This window comes from Canis aureus, chromosome 20, assembly GCF_053574225.1.
Source record: "Canis aureus isolate CA01 chromosome 20, VMU_Caureus_v.1.0, whole genome shotgun sequence".
Classification (NCBI taxonomy): Eukaryota; Metazoa; Chordata; class Mammalia; order Carnivora; family Canidae; genus Canis; species Canis aureus.
The window spans coordinates 52,509,245-52,532,760 of record NC_135630.1 but is presented as its reverse complement, the minus strand read 5'-3'; the positions used below and the strand labels follow the sequence as shown (position 1 = coordinate 52,532,760).

Here is a 23,516-nt window from a genome sequence, read left to right as displayed (position 1 = left end):
CCCATAGCTGGTGATTCTTAATTAGAGTTTCTCATGTGATTTTAGTCATCTGAAAAATCAACCAAAATGGCCTTTTTTACACATATGCCTGATATGTCAATATATCTTCATGTTGCCATCCTTTTAGCAGTGTAACCTGAACTTTTTATTTAATGGCTCAGGGCTCCAAAAGGCAAGAAAACAAAACTGCCAGTCTTTTTAAAGGACTTTTGACTTGGAACTGGCATTGCATCATTTCCACTGCATTCATTTGTTCAAAACATTCATAGGTCACGTCAAAGATTCAAATTGGTCAAAGAACAACTCCACATCTTGATGGAGGGTTTCACAAGCAATGGCGAGATGACTCTCAGTGATCTTTGCCTTTTGTTGTCATGCCCTTGCAGAGTCCTTGTCCATATTGGATAGAGTCACTCCTCTGTAACCAGTAGGATACAGTGGAAATAATGGTCTTCCCAGTTTTGGTCATAAAGGTCTTGGTTCCTATCTTGTTCTTTTGTATCGCTTTGAGGAGAGCTCAATCCTCTTATTGAGCAGCCTTCTGGAAAGGCCACAATGGAGAGAAATTGAAACCTCTTATCAACTCATTGGCCATGGGAATGAGCCAGCTGGAAAATGGAGCACTCAGCCTCAGTCAAACCTTCGGGTGACTGCAGCTCAAGTCATTATTTTGACTATGACTTCAGGAGAAGTCTCAGGCTTGAATGGTCCATCTGAGAGGTTACTGAGTCCTGACCCACAAAATCTTTGTTTTGTGATAAATAGTTTTCATTGTTTGAAGCTATTAAGTTTTGCAGCAATTTGTTATGCAGCGACAGATAAATAACACAGAGATAATTTTTGGAAATAACCTGAGGGCACTGTCTATGATTTTTCCGCTAGTGAATCTCATAGTACCTGACTCATAGTTTAATGGTATCATGAAAGAAAGAAGGTCATGGTAGTGCATTCACTGAACAGCCTTCCCATGGCTGAGCTTCTTGGAATGGAGAGAGGACAAACATACTGAGTGACAGGAAGTGGGATTCTGTGTGCAGGAGAAATGTGGGCTTCATGCAAATATGGGCCACTCAGGGGGGATGTAGATGGTCACTTTCTGGTAAGTGTTTCAGGACTGCTGACAACTCTGACCAGTACTGTAGAAGTCAGAGACTAAAAGCTTCCTGAAGATGATAAAATGATATCAAAGATGTCCTGTTTGTGCATGTGTCTTTTCCTTCTATCACAGAAAGTGATTAAACTGATCAGCAGAAAAACTGATTTGTTCTTCAAAGAAGCTGCTGGTTGCTGCTTAGTGACTTGTGTTCTGCTAGGCTGGCTACCCATGGATTCTGGGTTGATTTGTTCTTACATCTTCTCAGTACATTTATTCTTTCCTTATATCAAAGATAAATGTAAGCTTTATTTTTCTAAGTATTTTGAAGAAATACTGATTGAAAATCAGAAAAGAGCAACAGAGCTAAATATGCATCCATATAAGAAACTCTCAGAACTTCAGAAGTAGTCATAACTAAAATCATTATCCCTGTGTTTTATAGTTCACAACATTTTCCTATATCTTTGAAGCTTTAAAGAATATATCCAAGAGAATGAACCTCACCCATATTTTATTAATATAATTTTGGCATAGTACTTCTGTATATCAGTATTTTTCCAATATATAATTGAGAAATGAAAAATAGTAAGAAAAATTACAGAGTTGAAGTGGGGTTTTCAGTTGGAACATTTTGGAAGAGTCCTCTGGGAGCAAAAGCAGGACTATAAGTGAGATATCCATCTATCTTTCTCATATGTATTATTTTTAAATGGGCTATGTTTAAAAGAAAAATAGAGGCAGGGCTTGAGTAAGAATGCTAGGATAAGAGAGTATTCCAGGAGGGAGAAATAATACGTAAAGTGTCTGGGGACGCCTGGGTGGCTCAGCGGTTGAGCATCTCCCTTCAGCTCAGGACGTGATCCCAGGGTCCTGGGATCGAGTTCCGCATCAGACTCCCTGTGGGGAGCCTGCTTCTCCCTCTGCCTATGTCTCTGCCTCTCTCTCTCTCTCTCTCTCTCTTTGTGTCTCTCATGGACAAATAAAAAAAATCTTAAAAAAAATACATCAGGCAAAGGGAGACAGATGGAATGAGACATATACAAAGGTCAGCAAGTTGAAGTCTTTGACTGGAGCAATGAGTGTGTGCTGAACAACCCCTCCTGTCCATCTGCCTTCTTGCACCACAACTTGTCATATCAGGTTCCCTCCCTGCAGTCAGAGCACATGCATTCTTTTAGATGCTTCCCTGGTTCCTGGAAGGAGGCAATAAAAGCTGTCCACTCTTCCTCAAAATATGCTACTTCCATTCCTTAAATAAAACCTCTTGTGTTGACGTTGGGAGACAGGCTCAGAAAAGGTAAGTGTGTACTGAAATGAGCTCCCTCCACCCAGAGTGAGCTGAAGCAAAGCCTTCTGCATACTGATTTATCAGTGTGGATGAGGCCAAGCAGTGAAGGGAAGAGTTGGGGCCAAGATGAAGTCACACAAATGACACATGCCTTCTGCACAAAGTTTCTGTATTTTTGGATCAAACGACTGCTTTTCAACGTTTGGGAGGATGAACACCATGGTTGTTGCACATTGTTCTTGTTGGATGTATATTTGCTTCAGTATCGTCCAATAAGGACAACTAAACAGCAGAGTAAAATATGCATCCTTTTTTAGTTGTAAAAAATAATATATCCTCTTAGGAGAAAATTTGGAAATACAGAGAAGTACAGAAGAGAAAGAAGAATAGGAAAAAACTACTACCAAGAAAAACACACTATTTGTTTGGTATATTTTCTTCTTTCAGCCCATTTCCTCTTTTTTTTTTTTCCTATGCATAGTGGTTGACACTTCCCTCTCCCCAACTTTGTAATTGTCTTTTTTCATTTAATTTTATAAATAATTTCCTTATCATTATTATTTGGGTAAACGGCTATGCCATCTTTCATCGTGTGTGAAAATGGTTTCTTAACTATTCCTCTCTTTCTGGATATTTAGGTTGGTTTGATAATCACTGTTGTAAGTAATGTTATGATAAACTTCTTTGTGTACTAAGTTATTTCTGGATTTAGAAATTTCTTAAAGGAAATATTTCTGGAAATTTGATTACTTTTTCAAAGGATAAAAATAGCGTATGCATTACTTTTTGTGATTATATGAGCACTGGCTTGATTTTTTGATGAAGTATATTTCCTCTTTACAATTAATGAATTCAAATCAAGATCCAAAATCATACATAAGACATGGTCCATTTAGACTTGGGCTTGTCTCCAGGCTTCAGAACGTGGTGTCACCACTGTGGTTGTTCTCCTGTGTCTCAAATGCCATTGTGATGCCGTGTGGTTGCAACCATTGGATTGTAGGCAAATACACACAATTCTTCCCTGAGTGATTTCTTAAACATTTCTTTTGTTTTTAAGATTTATTTATTTATTCATGAGAGACACACACACACAGAGGCAGAGACATAGGCAGAGGGAGAAGCAGGCTCCACGCAGGAAGCCCGATGCAGAACTTGATCCTGGACCCCAGGATCATGACCTGAGTTGAAGGCAGACGCCCAACTGCTGAGCCACCCAGGCGTCCCATCCCTGGGTGATTTCTTATGTAAGAGAAGGGGTGGGGTAGGGGAAGGAGAATGAAACAATTTTAAAAACAATACCCCAAGATTGTCAATAAGCATTCTTTGCCAAAAATTTTGAAAATTTGAGAAGATACAATAATACTTAGAACATAGAATCCCCTATTTTTTCACTGCCTTAAAAATACAAACATTTTGGAATATGCCCTTCTGATAAAGCTCCACTGAAATTACACCTTTATAGAGTGTTTGCATACAATATGGAAACCTTTATGAACAAAGACATGTTGTTGAAGAAATATTGCTCATCTATTTTCTCCTTTGGAGACTCACCTTTGGTAAATAAAATGTGAGTTCATAGTTTTACTCAGTATACTGTTTTAGATGTTTGCTTTTCCTAACCTTTTATTACCATGTAAATATTTGTATATGTTGTTATGAGTGCATCCTCCTATTAGTTTCAAATTCCGTAGTGTCATAATCTCACAAAAGGCTCAAGTACTGATTATGCCTCAGATAATGTAGTTGTTAATGATCAACTTAATGTTAAAAGCCATTACTGCTCATTGACATAATTCTGAGAACATTATACTGTAGAAGTGCACCTTTTGTGTGGAAACAGAATGACAAAATTGAAATGTTAAAAGTTGAGTGTCTGAATAATAGCCTGTGAAATCATTTAGACAAGACCATTGTTGCCTCTATTGTTCAAAGACTAGAGAGTGACAGGATGAGACAAAAAAGGAGAAACACCACAACGGCTCCACTTGCAGGTTTGAAGGGAGATGGAAAGTAAAGAGGATCCTTATTTGTCTGTTTCCCTCTCTTCCTGGAGGGTCTTCCCCTAACGACAGAGCACCCTCCTCTGGCCACTTGCCAAAAGGGGATGCCTGCCTCATTTTTGATTGGCAGGATAGGAGTCAGGCAGGGAGTAGTTATAAATGCCCTGCAAGGATTTTTCCAATCCAGCGTTGCCTGAGAGTGACCCACACTGGTCCCCCATGACCTCCTCCATGCAGTTGACTCAAGGGTTTTTGGTCATGAACATTTGGAAGTTGGATAGAAAGTTTAGAAAGGCAGTAAGTATACAGTCACCTTTCCAAGCAACCTGTCAGCTCACTTTGGTACTTTGCGACGTGGTGTCCGTTTTCCGTAGTATCTTTGGTCTATTTTTGATCCTGGGAATGGAGGCAAGTCAATAGAGTCTAGAGATACAGAGGATGGTGTGAGTATGCGGTGGTGAGGCAGAGGGATATGGGTGGACCCCCATGCTTATTTGATGGAGCCAGTGGGACCTAAAACAGGGGTGTAATTTCCTCTTAGATCATCTGACTTCACTCTTCCATGCTCAAAGACCTAATTTCTTACCTTGACTGACCATTCACTAATGTCGATATTTGGTCACAACAGCAACCAGGAGAGCGAATATGGATGGATTACAACTAGTTCACTGTCACGAGAAAAATCCAAAGCTTATAATCTGCTTACATTGGGTGAATGACAATTATCTTCATATAATATTAATGTTACTGTAAACTTTATATGTTCCAGGCACCTTTCTAAATGCTTGATGTATATTAACAGGGGCACTTTGCTAAAACAGGCAGTAGAAGTGCACACTGGCTTCAGACTGTCAGGAAAAAATAAGAATTGTAGTATAGTAAGGGATAAAAACTGATATTCATAATGTACTCCAATGTTATTGATTTGTTTTTATTTTTATATTTATTTATTTATTTATTTATTTATTTATTATTTATGAGAGACACAGAGAGAGACAGAGACACAGGCAGAGGGAGAAGCCGGCTCCCCACAGGGAGCCCGATGTGGGACTTGATCCTGAGACCCTCTGGATCACGCCCTGAGCCGAAGGCAGACGCTCAACCACTGAGCCACCCAGGCGTCCCTGTACTCTAGTTTTAAAGAAAATATTAAATTATGATTTAAACAGCTGTTTAGAGAAGTAGAGAAATTTGTTATATATGCTAAAATATTTCTATATAAATGACATTATTATTACTATTTTAATGATTTTATTTATTTATTAGAGAGAGAGTGCACAAGCAGGGTGAAGGACAGAGGGAGAGGGACAAACAGACTCCCCACTGAGCAGGGTGCCCAACTTGGGCTCGAACCCAGGACCCTGAGATCATGACCTGAGGTGAAGGCAGATGCTTAATCAACTGAGCCATCCAGGCACTCCTAAAAGTGAGTTATTAAAAGTACTTTATTTACATTGACCTCTTTAAACTTTTTTTAAAGATAGTTTGAGATTTACAAAGAAATTGCAAAGATAATACAGAAAATTCCCATATATCCCATACCTGTTTTACCTACATTTTACACCAGGATGGTATATTTGTTATAGGTGGTGAAACGATATTTGTACAGTTGACTCCTGAATGATGCAGGGGTCAAGGGTGCCAATGCCCTGTATAATAATTTTTGATTCCCCCAAAACTTAACTACTAATAGCCTGCAGTTAACCAGAGCCTTACTGATAATCTAAACAGTCACTCACATTTATTTTGTACGTTATATGAAACAGAATATTATATTCTTACAATAAAGTAAGCTAGAGAAATGAAAATGTTATTAAGAAAATCATAAGGAACATATGCTTGCAATACTGTGTGTGTTTATTGAAAAGAAAATCTGTGTATAAGTGGACCCACGTTGGTTCAAATCTGTGTCGTTTGAGAGTCAGCTGTACATTACTGTTAATTAAAGTCCATAGTTTATTCAGATTTCCTCTGCTTTCTCCTACTGTCATTTTTCTCTGAATCTTAACCAGGATTCCACGTTGTATTAGTTGTCATGTCTTCCCAGACTCCTCCTGACTGCTACAGTTTTTCAGATTTTTCCTCTTGGCTCTCACACTTTTTCAGATTTTCCTCATTTTTGTTGACCTTGACAGTTTTAAAGGAGTATCGGTCAGGCATTGTGTAGAATGTCCCTCAATGGGGATTTGTTGGATGATTTTCTCATGAATAGACTGAGGTTATGGGGATAATTTGTAATATTACTGAAATGGCTTCCAGTTTTCTGGCATGTTAGTTTTGGGGGGATAGCTCATAACCTGTAATCGGTGGAGGAAATATGTATTTAGGGCTAGGGAGTGTTGAAGATTGGAGTGGTGTATGGGTAAGTCTCAGTGAGTCCACAGGTATAGAAAAGACAAAGACTTTATTTTATTTTTATTTTATTTTTTTTAAGACAATGACTTTAGAAGTCATTCTGAAAATATTCATACCTTCTTTTACTCAGTAGACATAAGCCACTCTGAGCACAGGGAATAAAATTCTGAACTAGTGACAGAAAGTTCACTTTTCAAATTGCCATGAAGGCTTCCATTTAAATCTGTATTTTTTTTCTCCCAAGTATAGATGGAGATTTATAAATATTTAATAATGCCATTCTATAACACAAGCTCAGTTTTCCCTAATAACAAATCTAATAGACTTTAAAATTCTTGGTTACACATACTCTTTTCTCATATACCTTCCCAATCATTAATTATAGAAGATTTCTGCTTTAAAAACATTTATGGGGATCCCTGGGTGGCGCAGCGGTTTAGCGCCTGCCTTTGGCCCAGGGCGCGATCCTGGAGACCCAGGATCGAATCCCACGTCGGGCTCCCGGTGCATGGAGCCTGCTTCTCCCTCTGCCTATGTCTCTGCCTCTCTCTCTCTCTGTGTGACTATCATAAATAAATAAAAATTAAAAAAAAAAAAACATTTATGAAAGACTGCCTGCATTCGACTTTATACTCTTTATCAAAACTTTTTATTTTAAAATATTTTTGAATTAAAGAGAAGTTGCAAAAATGACCATGACCATAGTACAATGATCAAAACCAGAAAATTCACATTGGTATGACACCTTTTGCTAACCTTACAGTCCATATTTAAGTATCACTTGTTTCTCCATGATCCAATCCAGGATCCCACATTGTATTTAATTGTGTCGGGTTATTGATTTTTTTTCCCACTCTGTGACAATTCCTCAGTCTATTCTTGAGTTCTATGATGTTGACTTTTTTTAAAGAACATTTTGATGGGCTGTTTTTTTTTTTTCGTAGCATGTCTCTCAATTCCGAATTGACTGATGTTTCACAATGATGAAGTTGAAGTTACGCATTTTTGGTAAGAATATGCTACAGAAATGAGATTGTATTCTCAGTCATCATACTGAGGTATATCGATGTGGATATGACTCATAACTGGTAATATTAACCTTGATCACTTGGTTAAGGTAGTGTTTTTCTGGAGTTCTCCCTCATAAACTTACTATGTTTTTCCATTGTAAGCAATAATACTTTGAGACTATGCAAATACCTTTTCTCATTATTCTTTTTGCATGTCCCTCTATCTCATCTTTTGAAGGGTACAGATCAATGTCAAAAATCAGTCCTGTAATTAATTAATTCCTTAGAAACAGGCTGATACTTGAGATTTTTTTCCAACAGGCATTAGTCTGTTGTTACTTAATGCATTTATAAAATTCATAAATTTAATAAATTAAATTAAACTCTGGGGGAAAACATAAGTTGACAATGGGAACAAGAGGTTCCATAAACTGTACTTGAAATAAGCAGTAGAAAAGCCAGAGTACAACAGAGCAATCCTGCAGTTAGTTGAGTGTGTACCCACCACACACTGGTCCAGGTACCTGTCAATTCCAGGGAGTTCATATTCATCAACATTTAACTCTTTTGGTTCTCAGAAGTAGATTTTTAGTCGGCTTTTTTTTTTTTATTTTTTAGAATATGCTATTCTGCTCCCAAGAATTCTATTCTGATGCCACTGGGAAGAGTTACTTTAGAATCAGGCCCACTTACCACTGATGAATTAGGATGCATTAGCAGTAACTGCATGGGATCCTAATTAGGAAAGGACAAACTGCTTTGGGAAAAAGTAGGTCTAAGTCTTTCTTTTGTGATGCAATGACATTATTTTCAAAGTTAATATTTTTATACCAGCCTTCCATTTGAATTCGCCATCTCCTTTTATTTAATACTCTGGATATTTGCTCCAACTATCACTTTCTCTGCTGCATTATCTCCATTTACAACAGAGTTGACTTGGGTCCGTTTTTGCCCTGTGTCATCCCTCTTCCCCCAAGGCTTCTAGTCTGTCAGCCCCAAGTGTTTTCTTGACTGCTTATAATTAACTTTACCTTTTGAATGTATTTTTTTTGATAGTTTTTACTAATTTATTTATATTCAGATGCTACCTCCGGGTTATTTATTAATGTATTTATATGTTGTCATGTCCCTCAGCTGATCCCCAAATGGCCAGTTTATTCATGCATTTGCTTCATTCTGTGTAAGACAAAACAGAGGGGCTAGGTTAGGTAGGAAATGCAAAGACAAAGCAGTCAGATTCCTGCTTTCACAAAACTCATCCTGTCAGAGAACATTTTCAAGATAGTGTCTTTTCTGAATCTGGACCAGCTTTTGAACGAGACCTCAGTTTATTGAGAAGCACGTTATGTGTTTTAGAATCCGTAAAATGCACCCCAAGAGGATTTCAAAGATTGCATTCTAGGGGAGAAGGAAATTATCAAGTTTTATTTGTCATTATTCAACTTGGTAGAACAGAAAGGTAGGTGTGAGTGAGGAAGCCCAGACAGTGAGGGAGGGGACAGGGCAGCAAGGGAGAGAGAGAGTGCAGGGGGCAGGGGGGCCGTAGCATTGGCTGGAAGAGAATCCAAGTTGTTGGGAAGCAAAGGGAATTTCAGAAGGTGACCAAGAGTTCTGTGGACGGACACAAAGGAGAAGCAAATGAAATTCACTTGCCCCCTTTGACGAGGCGGAAAGAAATAGCCTCAGCTTATTTGTGTGCTTCTGAACCCTGGTTCACCCACCACTCATTCAGAGGCTGTGGGAAATCCAGATGCAGTTGTTGTTCTCATAGAGCTACATTAGGAACCGATCCAGCCCCTGCTAGCGTATCAGGAGGCTGCGTTGGCAGCAAACAGATCCACTCCTAATGTAACTTGAGGGGAAAGCTTAATGCCTTTGCGCTGCCATTTGAATTTTTTTGTTTGAAAGAGCATATAGATTATTTATAGTCCACCAAATAAACCTGAGGGTCTTTTAATAAACTCATAGATTATGTTGCTCAAAGGAGTTTATTGAAATAATATCTGAATTCGCCCGTGACAATGACATTCCATAAGAGTTTATGACTCCATCCCGTTGGAATAGGATTTCCCACCTTACCCCAGGGTATCTGCGTATCATTTCAACAAAAGGAAGATGAAAGAGTGACTTTAGGTCACTATACCAGCTTCTCTCATATTTTTTGTTCCCCCTCAAAAACAAAAACACAGATCCAGGCAGGTAGGGGGATAACTGATAAAACTGGGAAGATCCCAACCAACTGGCTTTGAAAGGAGGTAAGTTTAAACCCTTTGATTAACATTTCTGAGGGAAAATGTGAGTTTTTCTGGTCAGCATATCAGGGGTTTAGGGAGTTTGGCTTGGATCTGATTCAAGAAAGAGGAACAAGAATGTAAAAATCCATGTCATTATAGCCAGAAGCTTTGATTCCAGCTACATTTATTTATTCTCAGATGCATCTGAAGTGTCTGAATGTGTGGGGTTATCATTCACACCACTCACATCACCACCGGACCTTACCCCCACACCCCCTTCGGGGACTGTTTCGCCATCTCTTTCTGAATTATGGTTGTTTTTCTTTCCTTAAAATTAAACCACTCCATTACATTGGATTGCTTGAAGTCCAAAATTTTAAACAGTTCCCAATCGTTTTTTTGCCCATTTTACCTTTGTATTTTCCCCTTACAGTACTTTGACCCCAAGTTCTCCTCTTCTCTGTCAGAGGGCTCTCTCTGCTCCAACTGTCTCTTCAAATCTCACGTCTCACTTGAAATTTCATTTAAAATTTCTAGCCCCTCCCTGTATTCCTTACTCATTTCTCCCTCAGCTGCCATTTATTTAACTTTATAGTGACATTTTCTAACTCCATAAAGCCTTCTGAGGTAACAACTTTTATAAAACACACATGATTCTATTGTATTTTTTTTCCCAAAAGAGAACGTAGCCAGGAAAGAACAATGGAGAATTGTTTTCTTCCAAATAGGACAAATTAAATAACAAAGTCAGAGAAAACTTAGAGTGAGAAGGAATTAAAAAAAAAAAATCATCTTGTCAAGGCCCCTCATTTTATAATGAGGAAACTGAGTCCAAGTAAGGTGGAGTCATTTTTCCAAAGTGATATGGCTCATGCAGACAAGGATGGAGTTGGGCTGTCCCCTCTCCCATTCCAGTTTTCTTTCCATTCCACCATATTCAGATGTTTGCTTTGAACCAGAAGTGATTCAACCTAACAGTTCACTTGGAGGCTTGATTTCCTGAATGGTGGCATCTACTCAATAAATATTACTGAGGACCCACTGTAAGCAATATTTAGGCACCGGGAATGTACAATGAATAGTTCCAAGTCCCTCCCCAACAGAGTTCACATTTAAGTGAGGGAGATCAGGGATAGATAAACACAAAGACTATGTAATGCCAGTTAGAGAAATGAGCTGTGAAGAGAAGTAGAGCAATATTGGAGACTAGAATGTGAACAAAGGAATGAGTGTAGGTTTGAGGTAGAAGGGCCAGGGTGGACTTCTCTGAGGTGGTGATATGTGCGCAGAAGTCTGAATGAAGTAAAGACAGGATTCATGAGATCAGAGAGGAAAGAACTTTGTAGGCGAAATGAAGAGGAAGTGCCAAGCTCTGGAGTCCAAAAGGCCGGTGAGACCTTTATTACACATACAAATGAGTTCCCTTTTGAGGATACCGGGTGTAGCTTTCAGATGAGGTTGTAGGGCTTTTTGTATGCATCAGTGGACTAAAATGAAGAAGCCTTGAAACCTAACAGTCGGCCTTCTTAGGGACTGAATTGTACCATATTCACCAGTTGTCCATCTCGCTTGTTCTTTAACTCGCTTTAATTGTAGGAAGTTAGGAAATGGGGCATATCTTTCCCACTACGAAGACACATCGCTAAACAGAACCGTCCTCAGATGTACGTTTAGCTTTTAGTTAAGTGGCTCTGTCAAAGGGACAGATTATCTAATTGGCAGGACCAATGGCTTCTTTGGATTGGAGTCCTGGCTTTCCAGATCGCACCCCAAAGGGAATGCCAGAGGAGACTCACGAGGCCGGTGATCTGCTTCATAAAAAGAGAATCAGTGCAGGGGCAGTGAGAGGAGCTTTGGGTATGAGTGGCTCCTGTTTTTGGAAACCTGTGCTCTGGGATCCCCAACCCCCTAATAAGGAAAAGGCTCACCCATTTTGACCTTTATGGCCTGTTGCAAAGTCATTGCTGAGCTATTATTTGAGTAGCTTGAGGTAGAATAATGTTCAACTCAGCTTCCTGGAGCTGCATTTGAAATGCAATTAATTGACTGCTGTTAGTTGTCAATTAACATTTATTATCAATTAGTTCATCAAATTGATTAGTTGGCAGGACCTTAAAGTCTAAATGCACTCCTTTCCATTATAAATATGTCTATAAGAGTAAAAGCTACTCACTAATTGATGTCAAACTGGAATTGCTTATGTCGGACTTGACTCTTGTCCATATTGCATTTTAAAATCTATATCAAGTGAACTTGGATAATACGCATAAGGTTCATACTTTCAAAATGTGCATGTTTTGGGGGGGGGCGGCAAATGCTAAATATGCCAGGTGCAAACTTAATACCGATGTCAAAAGTGAGATTTAATAGGACTTGTTATTTCATATTCACATGTCTGGAATGATCTTACTTTGGAAAAAAACACTGTGTTTCTCGGTGTTGCTGAGATTTTGATCCACTGTCTATGTCAGTTTTAACACTTTGTGAGTCCACTAACAGGACGTGAGCTCTCAATAACTGTCTGGAGGAAGGTAAAATATGAGTGTGTACAATTTGCAACTCCTCCTATTTGAAAGACAGGTATGTATCTGTTCTTTATCACCCCTCCCACACAAAAAAAAAAGTTTTCTAGGATGTACTAGCATTCTAGAATATTCTGCATTCCATCCATTATCTAAATACTAATTAATAGATTTTGAATTCCCTCTTCTATCCCTTCCCTTAGTAAAACAACCAAACCAAACCAAAACGAACAAAACCAGATATGCCATCATTTACAAAGACCCAGTTTTAATTTATTGTGTGTGTGTGGGGGGGGGGGGGAAGGAAGCATACAGACAAATGTTTAGCCTTCAGCATCTGAAATTTTGTCTTATCTTTTGCACACCTTAGGACGAAGCATGGAACAAAACTGTGTGTCTCCCTGTTTTACAAAACACAAGATACCTAAAAGGGAGTATTCATTTTTATTGCCTTTGTGAAAAAAGATAATTCCTGCCTCCTCCCATCCCAAATTGTGACCTAAATATGGCTGAAAGACACAACATGTGACCTGCTTAGCACTGCCTGCCATGGCCTCGAGCCACAGCAGGAACTCTATTAGAGGGAACAGCACAGATGCTACCAGATGGCCAACATATTGTCCAGAGATGACCCATGTATAATTGCAGAAAGTTCAATACATTCAGGTTTTTGAATTTAATTGCATTGACCACCTTACCTACTGCTGCTGCTGCTTTAATTTAAGGTGGAAACATAGTTTAAGTGAGACTGAGGGAACTCCTTACAGTGTTGTCTTTCTGCCTTTTGCCAAGCACCAAATTGCCTAAAGATGTGATTCCAGGTGTTCCCTGCTACCTGAACTATGAGCAGTTGAGGGCATATTTGCTTGGCCTCCGTTATTTGGATTAAGAGTTTTGCTTTTCAACCAACTTGGCAACAGATAACACACATGTGTGTATTTTCGTGTGTTTTCAAGAGGGTTTTTGGTGGAGAGAGATGACAATGGGGTGAGAGTGTGCATGCATTGTCACTTTAGCCTTCTCTGGTTCCTTATGCAAAAAGTTGGTTCAATTTCAGTTGCTTTGCCACCCCCTCTCACCTCACTTCAGCCCTAACAATGTGAGCTACCAGCGGGTGATCTGGTCCCCATGGATTTATATTTCTAGTAATATAATTTTTTGAGGGGGGCGGTGGATATTACATTTATTTTGATGTCAGTACAGATATATAGTCACTTAAAAATAAAAACCTAGACTCTAGTTCCTATGGACTTTGAACCTTTTTTCTCTGAAGAGAGATGGCAATTATATGTTATATAAAGATAGAGAACTATTGTTTCAGTTTCCTCTTGCAGGCTGTTATTTCTTAAAATGTTTCTGCTAAGCAAATGTAATCACGATGGCATGCGTTATTAATTCAAAATAGCTTCTCAAATGGCTCAAGCTCTGGGATGGCAGCATGTCTGTTGCGATGTCATTTGTCATAATTCTTTGCTCTTATATAGTGCCTTTTCTCCAAGCCACTCACATACTACATTTGCTTTGTGTCTATATTCAAGACAAAAGATAAATCCTTATTTCGTTAGAACTTTCCAATCTACTGCATCTTTTCATATTTACACTGTAGACCATCTACTGATGGATCTGATTGGTTTCCCTGATATGTCCTGGAAAGAGAATTCATGAAATAGTCAAGGAAAATTCTATTCCTTTGCCATAATCTGATTTGAGGATGGATTTTATGGTGGAAGCCATTTTATAATGCATTCGATGATGTTTTTCTGACACTTGTCATCATTAATTACGCTTTACAAAGCCCAATTTCTTGTTTAAAATCTGAATCCAAATCATTTATACCAAAAGAAGTACATTTTAAGGGCTTCAAACAACGTTTGATTTTTATAAGAATATATTCTCATGAAAACGGTTAAATGTAGAGCACTGTGTTAAACAAAAAAGCAATAATCACAGAATTAAAAGGATTTCCTAAGTTACTGTCTTATGATTTGGACTTGCTGATAAGCCTTTCAGGATGTCACAAACCTGATTGGGTAGTGTCCCTTTAAAAGCAGAATGGCAACTGCTGTCAAAATGGAATGCACCCCCAAAACTTGCTGTTTATTCATATCCCAGTTAAAGCTGAAACAAACAACTGAAACTAATCACGCTTGAAGTTGGGTATCGCCTTTGTGAGCTTTATGAGCCTATTTTTCTGAAATTAGAAATTGCCTGAGTGAAATGTTTCTAGCTAAACTGCTTTCTACTGAAGTCATGATTTTTACAGTCAGATAAATGCCCCTTAAGCTCCATTTATGTAAGCGTCAGTGACATCCAGTGGCTAACAGGCTGATCACAAGCGCGTCTCCCCGCAGTCTGAGGGGCCCACGGTAGGAAGACGGCATCGGAATCCACCCTACATTTTGATGGTGTTGTTTCTACTCAAGAAAGTTGGTTTTATCAGATGTGGTCCTCTGCTCAGGATGACTAAATATTCCACCGAACTTTGAAATAGCAATGACAGAAATGAGACTTGAAAATTGGAAAATCCAAATGCACGTAGGGGCTCCCTAGGAAAATACCATCCCTTGGAAAACATAATCAGCATCCCCGCTAGACTCGAAGCTTGAAACTCTGCAGGTGTTATTTAGAAATGGTTACTGGGGAGCCCATGCAGCTTTAAGTTCTTCAAAGAGGACTTGTAAATTATGGCCAGGCTAGTTCATTATGCAGAGTTGGATGATGATGCTGCCGCTAATGTTTCAGACACATAGGCCTCACAGAGTAGTCCACCTTAATTTGAAAAAAGGTATTACTTGCCATAATGTCAGCTACATAAATTTATTTGCAGACAGTCAATTCATATTGATCATAACCCGACCTTCCGATGACCTTGAAGAAAGGTAGTCTGTGACGGGTATAGATATTGGGATCAATACCAGAGTGCAATCGACTACACCTAGTTACTGATAAATGAAGTAAAAAAGGTACACTATTGTCAGAGACAAAGATAATAACAGCTCATTTAGTCAACTACTTGTAAGGGTTTACTATTGATACACGTAGTTTTAATGACATCCTCGGGCGTTTCTCAAATGGCAGAAAACAATCGGGTGCAGAGTCGCTGAGCACATTAAGTAGAAAGAATCATTATTTGCCAAGTCCAAATAATAAATTCCATGATATTTATGTCAACATGGCTGAGAACTCGGGCACTCTGTGAGCCGCACGGAGATAGCCCATTATTCCAACTGCATGGGCTTGTTTCACCTCAGCTTTCTTCTCCACATGCCAGGTCTTGTGAAACGAAGCACCCTATTACGTGGGAACAAAGCCTCCAGGACCACACATTGTACGTTAGTACTACCCTCTCTTGCCCACTTGCAGCAGAATTAGCTCGCCTAGCCACAGGTATAACCAACCGTAATCATGAGGAAGAGAGCATTTGGTCTCTGCACATCTGCTCCACGTTGCTGCATCCCCCTCTGCTATGGAAAGTTAAAAGAAAGGATGTTAACAGAAATTTCCCCCAATTGTTCCTTTCTCTTTGCTGGGAATTCCACCGAGCGAGCACTTGGCAAGTTGAGCAGAACCTAAGTAAATACAGTCCATTGGCAAAATGGTAACAGGTTGTGCAGCTTAATTGGAGGAGAGAAGTTCAGGAGCCAGCCCGGTGTCTGTTGCACCCAGTTGGTAAATTGTGCCTGTGGTGAGAACAGAGTGATTTTGTAGTAAGCTCATTTTGGGTAACTAGTCAGCCTGCTACTGTGAGCCAAGAAATATGAGGATTTGGTTTCAGCGTGTGTTTTTTCTTTTTTCTTTTTTTTTTCCAGTGTAAAATATATTTCTATATCTTGAGCTTTGTTTATCTTTTTGCCAGTATAATTTTAAGAAATGAATGCCGGCAGTCTGATATTGTCTTCCTCGGGGAGGGAAATGCTAAGAGACATTTGTGGCTAGTAAAACCTGCAAACAGAAGGAAAGGGCTCTGTTAGCATAGACTCCACTTGAATGTTTTCCCTGAATGCTTAAGTTTCTAAGTTGATCCCTGCAGTTAATCTCCTGGTCACATTTCTCGAGCCACACGCTTTTTTCACACGGTCCTCCTGCTTTTCGTGCCATGGTATCATTTGCTATCTCCTTTTGCCTCTTAGATGCTCATGAAGCTATTTATTAATAAACCGGTGTTTTCAATACAGCGTTGCATCAATAAACCTCCGAGTGGTTCCGTTAGTCAGCATTCTGGGAAATCCTATGCTATATTGAAGAACTGTAAATCTCCATTATTGCTTCCCATAGCACAAATAAAGAATCCCCTCTTACCTCCCTTGACATCCTCTGCTAATTTTTAAGGGTGACTGCAGACGCTCCCATAGTCACTCTGAGATGCTGAACTTTGTGTTTAGCAGGAAGGGGGGCAGCTGAAGACACCCTGACGCACCTATAATCAAAAGACATGCTAATTTGAGGTATTAAGAACCAAATTACTTCGGTTTCTCTTTAGTCTTCACTTTTCCTGAAACCTTTAACTAATCTGATGGGACAGGCGAATTCTGGACTTCAGAAGCTTCTGTTCAGCAGCTGTGTTAGCTGATTTGCAGTGTGTTATTAACTGACACGAAGAAAATATCAGTAATTAGGAAGATAAGAATAGACCCTTATATACCTTTTTTGGTATCAGACAGAAGGAATAGGGCAATCTTTGTTTATACCAACTAAAAAACTTCTGGTATTTACTACCTAAGACAAGGGGAATAATTACATTTCTGCACCACTGGAAGAAAGCGTTGGGCCAACGAAAGGTGTGGCTTCTTTCTATTTATATGGTTTCCCCAAGAGAAAGCACAGTGGAAGTTTGAAGATGGGAGAGCGCCTACAGCGAGGGCTGGCAGCCTGGAGGAGCTGTCGGGGAAACTGGCTTTGACGATGGGGCTGGATTTCCTCGAAGGGTCCCTTTGAAAGTTGCAAGTGCTATATATTTGAAAAGCCAAGTTTTAGTATTGCTAGAGATGCTTTCAGGAAAGCAGGCTTAGGAATCCTAAGAAACCTTTCATGGTAATATCCCAGAAGTCCCTGATCACGCTGGGACTGGTGCCTTGATATTTGGCATCTTTAGCTTGCTTGGTAACAGGTTCTCTCTTTTTGGGGGGTGCCTCAAGCACCTCTACTCTGCATTTGGGGTTGTCCTGCCTTGCCCGTATCTGCTGCTCTGGCGCTGGGCTCTGACAAGGCACTAAGTCATTAGGGGCACAGGCCTATACCCCCCTCCGAATCAATTTTGCAGCTGACTTTCTACTTTGTATTCTAATTTCATTTTTCATTAGCATATCCACTGAGAACGGGGAGTCCTGAGCTGTTGCCAGGGCTCTGTGAGTTTCCTAGCACCCAGCTGCTCTCTGCTGACTCCACCTGGGCTAAGCCACCTTAGTTCTTCTCTGGCCTGCTAATTGGCTGCTCTTGCACCGTCCTTGACCAAAATTATGTCTTCAAGATCTTGTTTTAGTTCTCTGTGCTTCTTTGCCTCTTTTCAGGATCTTCTCTGGTCCCTGGGATTCTAGGGTGTGCTACAGAGGCATCCCACAAGGGCTGTCTTTTGGGCAGTGTCCAGTCTTCCAGATCGTTTCTAAGTTCCCACCTCCCTATTACAATTTCAGTATTTTATTCAGTCAAAGTGATTGTGTACGTTGGATTGCCTAATGATAAATTCCTGGTGGGTAAGTGGATTATTCTACTGGATCTAGGTGACATTTACATTTTACATAGGGATGATGAGAAGCCTCAAAGACTTTCTCAACACTGAGGGGGTGGAGGGAAGAGATTATTTTAAGACATTGGTGTCTTTTAGTAGCAGTCCTTGAATGACACCCTAGTCCAGATATGTGTAAGGCCGGCCATCTGTAGCATGATGTCCCAGTAGGTCTACACGTGCTCCCGTAATTGCATTCAGAACAGCAGCAGCAACAGTGGAGTGGATTATAACTGAAGGCCACAGACAGGCATTCCAGACGCGTGCCATTTGATTTAGATTCTGAATCTCACCAGATTCCCACTATACCTCCATTCAATAACCTCAACTAGCTAGAATTGTACCTTCTGGTAACTCAATATCAGTTTGAGTAAATGGAGTTCCTTTGCTGGGGGCCCTTCACTCTGACAAGGATACGTCATCTTTGGTGAGAGACAAGATACTGAGGAGAGATAAACCCTCAGCTATGTTGCTCATCCTAGCCATGCCAACCAAGTGGGAACACCCAGCAGACATGATCGTTTTTCTACAGCTCAAAGCATTAGTCTTTTGGTAGCCCTGAATTCTGGGGCTGAAATCGCAAATATTTTAAGACATAAAGAACTTTTTTTTTTTTTTTTTTAAGGTAGGTCTTCCATTTGTCGTTAAGTGAGGTTGTCCTTCGACGAAAAATGCCTTAGGTAGATCTTCTGCTAGGTTCTACCTGCAGAAAAAAATACCTTAGATGCCTTTAAAAGGACTGCAAAATTGCAAAAGCAATAACATTGTACCATATTAATTAATTTTGAATTACAGCCAAACTCTTATATAAGTGCATATAATATTCATGGTAAGGCCAAATTAATTCTTTATGATCAGTGCTATTGTAATCAATACTAAATGAATTCATAATGATAAGATACTTAAAATAAAGAGTTACCACAAAAACAATAAAAAGACCATCATCATCCAAGCTTTAGCACACTAATAAAGTATTAGCTCAATAAGCTGGTGCTATCTGTGACAATCAATGGCAGATACTTAATTTATTTCTGCTTGCCCCTGTCTTGCTTTTCCTGTAAGGGCTGTGTAAAAGCACCATCCTTTGAGTCTACTGTAAATTGTATAGCACCAAAGAAATGCAGTATGCTTCTTATTACATAATTTTGCTGTAGTGTTTACTTTACATGTCACCTCTCTGGCAAAGAACTCAAGGTTCTATATACACCTATTTACATTCCGAGTGATTTTTTTTATGGTTTTATTTTTTAATTTTTTAAAAGATATCATTTATTTATTTATGAGAGAGAGAGACAGAGACAGAGACACAGGCAGAGGGAGAAGCAGGCTCCATGCAGGAAGCCCGACGTGGAACTTGATCCCAGATCTCCAGGATCACGGCCCAGGCTGAAGGCGGTGCTAAACTGCTGAGCCACCAGGGCTGCCCACCAAATGAATTTCTTTTGCCTCTGTTTCCTCCCTAGGAGAGTCATCTCATCTTTTTTTCTTAATCTTTTCTTTCTTTTCTTAATCTCCTCTCTCTCTCTGTCTCTCTCTCTTTCTTTCACTGATGGGGATATTTGCAGTGTGTATGGGATAAAATCTTGAAGGTGGCTAAACTGGTCTCTACATATTCACTTTTTCATTTCAGCTCTGTGAAAAGACATTGTACAGTTGGAAAGTAGTCGCTCTATGACATCAGTCCTTTAGCATACATCAAAGAATCAATCAATCCTGAAATTAAGAAACAATCAGGATTTTCTGTATTTCCTCCCTTCCTCCCTCTCTGCCTTCTCTCCTTCTATTGTAGGCACTATTTTGAGTATTTTCCATACGTAAGGTATATGCTAGGTCCTAGGAACAGAAACAGAAACAGAAAAAAAAAAGAGAAAAAACCTCAAACCAACCATAATCTTTATTTTCCAGCTTTGACAGAGTCATGGAAAGAGTACTGGGTTGCTGTCAGATTAGGGCCAGATCTTAGCTCTTTCACTTTATTTGCTTTTTGATCTTAGGCACTACTTTAGAGAAAAATTCCATATCAAATTCCTCTTTCTTGGGAACATGGAAAGCTGCAGTTCCCAGCAACCATGCCTTTGAATAGGATTGGGTGACTAGTTCTGACCAATGAATTATATAGAGAGATTATGTGTGTCACTTCTGTGAAGTGAATGAAACACTCCTATGTAACTCTCTACTTCTTTCTTTACCAACTTATAGGGTAGCCGAAGTTTGAGGTGCCAGAGCTACAAAATGAAAACAATCCATATTGCCGAGCCATTGCAAAGAGAATGGCTGCCATGAAGAGGTAGCCCAGACTGTGTGACTTTGTTTCTTTTGGAAGTACTCGTTACTGCAGCATAAGCCTGATCTATTCTAACTAAAACAGGTATCTGACTTCTCTGAGCATCAGTTTCTTTACCACAACACAGGAACAATATATATTTTTTACCTACATATCAAGTTACTGAGAAAATCAGATAAGCTAGCCAACACACAACACACAAACTATTTAAGTCAGAATTATGCAACGGTTGGCTGAGTCTACTCTGGATCCCAGAATTAAAACTCTGACAATTTCGTAAGATTCATTTGGCCCTGGTATCTGTCTCTTATGATATCAGGAGATGTTGTTTAACAAAAGATTTTTTTTTAAGTGATTTGTGGAAGATAATTAAAATTCAGTCTCTGTAAAGGGAGTCCTATGTGAATCACCTCTATGGGGTCTGATACCTGCTTCCCATTACTCTTTCTGAAGGCCTGCATACTTCTCTGGTCTGGAGCTTCATGAGTGAGTGCTACATTCTCTGCCCCATAGTCTGCATCAAGTCTGATTTATACCTAAAAAGTTTTGTTGCTAAGCTTGGATTTCGTTGATGCACTTCTGCAACTGCAGACTTTACATCCCGAGATTTTATATATTGATTTTTTAAAAAAGATTATTTATTTATTTATTCTTGAGAGACACACAAGAGAGAGACAGAGACACAGGCAGAGGGAGAAGCAGGTTCCATGAAGGGAGCCCGATGTGGGACTGATCCCAGGTCTTTGGGATCACACCCTGGGCTGAAGGCGGCACTAAACAGCTGAGCCACCTGGACTGCCCCGATTTTAATGGGAAGTTTTGCTTCCTTCCAATAGTCTCTATAAATTTGGGTTCTGGTTATATTTTCTGCTCACCTATTCTAAGGGCTGGGTCGTGTCCTCTCTGTTGGCTTTCTTTTCTCTATGAGAACTAAAATTCCAACCAGATACGAAAAAGGATTTTGAAGCTCCCTTGATGAAAGCATTTGTTTTATTTAATTTATTTTTTGTATTTAAAATTTTAAACTGAGCCACTGCCCCCACTCCTACCCTGTAACACCAGATGCCTTTGAAAATAGCCATCTTGAATTGTTACTGTTGAAACTACCACAATTTAGTTATTAGCCCTATACAAATGGAAATTTAAATCAGTATTGTTATATTAAATCATTATTATTGTGAGATTAACTTAGGATATGTGAATTCATTCAGTTGTATTGTGACTACAAAAAGTACAATAAATGGTCAAAAGTCACTGAACGTGAAGTGGGTGGGTATTTAGAGGGGGTAGTTAGGAAATACGTCTTTTGAGTAAGGGTTAAACCCAAAGGGTGAGAGCACGATTAATGTTAATGTAGGCTAGGAGTTTTTTTTTTTTAAAAGCTTACAAAAGTATTTCAAACCTGGGAAAACATTGCCAATAATGAATGAAAAAAATTACTGCAGAGGGGCACCTGACTCATTCGGCCCATAGAGCATGTGACTCTTGATCTCAGAGTCATGAGTTCAAGTCCCATGTTGGGTGTAGAGTTTACTAAAAGAAAAAAGAAAATAATACTACAGAATTTAAATGAACAATGTTCATGTGAATGCGTACAAAATGTCTATTGTTACTAATCAACTGAAACTCAACTGTCCCTATTTTATATAAATCCTATTTAATATGAGTGTATTTTAATATACTTGATCTGATGTGCTTAGAACCCACAAAAATCTGCGTGAACGAGAAAGAGCTAGCTGTGTGAGGATCCTATAGGGCAGACTATCACAGGCAGAGTGTCTTGAAACAGAAATGTATTTGATGTGATTGAGGGAGAGAAAGGCAGAGAAGGCTAGAGAACAGGGAGCGGCAGAGAGTGGTAGGACATGAGGTTGGAATGTGACAGCGTCTAGGTTTTGAAATATTCTATGGAGGGTGAGGAAATTGGAGAACTATACTTCTTTACACACTCCCTTTTTTCTGATTCTTGTGTGTACGTGTGAACATGTGTGTGTGAGCCCTTCTTTCTTTTCATCACATGCATTTGCCTGTGAGACGTTGGATAAGCCAGGGATAAAGGATATTAGTTGTTTTCCTGTATACTTCGGATACTCCTTTGCATACATTATTGCCCTTGGTGCTTCCACTGATATTCTTAAATCCAAATACTCTGCAGTATTTCCATGTATTTACCAATCATGGACCAAACAAGAGCATCCTAGAGACTAGCTAGCTTCATGACGGTAGGTTCTTGACTTTCAGACTGACGCCCAATTACATGTGGGTTGTTTGGTTTCATCTCATTTCAACATGGCTGGTTCCCAGACTTAAGGGAGAATTTCAGTCTTGGGGATCTCATAAGAATGGGGACAGCCATTGAATGCTAGAGCCCGCCACCTCTTCTTGCCTTGTCATGGGTTGCATGCTTTGTCCCAGAGCTTCAGCTCAGGGTGGTTGCTCCAAATGCTGTATTATTCACACTTGTTTTATGATACTGTCCAGTTACCACTGAATAAGAAAAATATCTTAAAATAATTGCTTTATCAGGTATGTCTCAAAACTTTCTTTTATGCCGTCTGGGGAAGGAGGCGGGGGCAGTTTAGTGCTTTGCCTGCCAAGCCACAGAACATCTTTGCTGCTTTCTTTTTCCTTTCAATTGTCATTGAAAATAACTAGTCATAATGCCTTTGTAAGCCCCGCCTGGCCTCAGCTATGCGTAAATCATGCTCCCAGACAGGGCCCCTTGGTTTAGAGGTCCCATTGTGGGAGTGATTTAGGTAGAGGCGGGATCATGAATAAAGAACACTCACCCTCTTCTTCAGAGGCAGGGGCGAGAGAGAGCCCGGGAGAGCCCTTCCCAAACATCTCTTTTCAGCACCAGTATTTGGCTAAGAGCTTTAATTTCATTAGACAAATGGGGGCTGGGTTTTTCCATGCATCTCAGCCTCCTTTTAATGTGTAAATTACATAGGATTTGCCACTCATTACAATGGTGATATGATTATTGGCCTCAAACAGACCAC

General features: G+C 39.6%; 1 long non-coding RNA gene across 4 annotated transcripts in view; it reads left to right on the top strand.

Annotated features, from left to right (window-relative positions):
- The window catches only part of LOC144291801 (uncharacterized), a 129,955-nt gene that overhangs the window by 6,489 nt on the left and 99,950 nt on the right, over positions 1–23,516 (top strand). For 2 of the 4 annotated variants that reach the window (XR_013359336.1, XR_013359339.1), the window contains exons 2-3: positions 5,654–5,813; positions 7,687–7,750. This is a non-coding gene — a long non-coding RNA (uncharacterized LOC144291801). Of the gene's footprint in view, positions 1–5,653; positions 5,814–7,686; positions 7,751–20,429; positions 20,593–23,516 lie in introns of those variants that run through there. The other 2 variants (XR_013359337.1, XR_013359340.1) reach the window with 2 other exon arrangements.